The following is a 1,732-nucleotide window of genomic DNA, read 5'->3' as shown; positions in this document are numbered from 1 at the left end:
GTCTTAGGTATGGTTTCTCTTTCAGTGATGAAACACCATGACCAAAATGCAAGTTTGGTAGCAATGTTTTTTTTTTTTTTTTTATTTTTGGTAGTTTCTTTTCTTTTTTGCTTATACTTCAGCATTGTCGACACAGATACCATGGCGGGAGGGGCGTTGCTTACTTGCTTGCTTCTCCTGACTTTCTCAGCCTGCTTATAGAACTCAGGATCTTATAGAACTCAGGATCTTATAGAACCAGCCCAGGGGTTGGACCACCAACTATGTGTTGGGTGCTCATCCCTTGATTACTAATTGAGAAAATGCCTTACAGCTGGATATCGTAGGTGCATTTCCTCCTCTGAAGCTCCTTCCTGTCTGATGACTCTAGCTTGTATAAACTTTAACCCTTGTCAACTCTACACACAAACAGTGTTAAACCACATCCTTTCTTATTCATCCCCAAGATCTCACACTAAAAACATAAAATTTTTAAAGTCCCACATGTTTTACAAATTCAAACACTTTAAAAAATTTAATCTTTTTAAATTATCTAATCTCTTTAAAAAGTTCACGCCTTTCATCTGTGTGTGCCTTTAAAAAAACAAAATTAAATTAAATATCTTCTTCAACAGGTAAGAACCAGGACACTGTCACAATCTGAACCAAGCAAAACCAAACTCCAACTGTATAAGTAACTCAATATCCAATTATCTGGGTTTCACTCATGTTTTTTTGAATTTCTCCAAAGGACTTGTCCAGGTTTTCCCTCTGTAGCACCCACAGCTCCTCTTCCAGACTCTCACAGGCTCTCTTCATGGGGCCAAGCCTCAACTTCTTTGTATGACCCCTTCAGTCTAGAGCCTTAAACGGCAATGTACACTGCACTTTCACTAAGGGCCTCTTTGGCCTCTCACAGTCCCAAGCCTCAGCTGCTCTTCATGACCCCTTCATGTCTTCAAAAACAGTACAACTTGGAAGACTCTTAAACATCACCGTGTCTGGCTGCTAACACATGGTGTAACTGGCTGCCCATGGAACACAGCTTCTCTGGGCTCTCAGAAAACACTTCCCACAAGATTTCTTCTCAGTGATGCTGGTCTCTTCTTCACCACTGCTAATTTCTTAGTTCCACCCAGCATCAAGTATCCCAACAAAGCAAAGTTTTTTCTTTAATATTTCTGGTATCTTGTTAATCACAGCCCCTGCTATCCAGAACTACAAAATCTTAATTCAAAAAGGCAAATAGCCCAGAGAGAGTCTTTAAAAATTCCCTCTGAAACTTTACAAGCCAGGCCTCCATCCTCTGCTCTGCTCTCAATGTTCTTATCACAGAACATCTCACTGAGCTCTTAACACTCAATGGCTCTTCTAGCTTAAAGTTCCAAAGTCCTTCTATAACCCTCCCCCAAACATGGTCAGGTTTGTCACAGCAATACCCGACTCCTAGTACCAATTTGGCTTAGTGTTTCTATTACTGTGATGAAGCACCGTGAACCAAAAAGTAAGTTCAGGAGGAAAGGGTTTATTTAGTTAATACTTCAGCATTGCTGTTCATCACTAAAGGAAATCAGGATAAGAACTCAAACAGGGCAGGTTCCTGGAATCGGGAGCTGATGCAGACACTATGGAGCAGTGTTGCTTATTGGCTTGCTTTTCCTAGATTTACTGGCATGGTTTCTTATAGAAAGCAGGACCAGCAGCCCAGGAGAGGCACTAACCACAATGAGCTGGGCGCTCTCTCACTGATCAC

This window comes from Microtus ochrogaster, chromosome 18, assembly GCF_000317375.1.
Source record: "Microtus ochrogaster isolate Prairie Vole_2 chromosome 18, MicOch1.0, whole genome shotgun sequence".
NCBI lineage: Eukaryota > Metazoa > Chordata > Mammalia > Rodentia > Cricetidae > Microtus > Microtus ochrogaster.
This window is presented reverse-complemented; position numbering follows the sequence as displayed.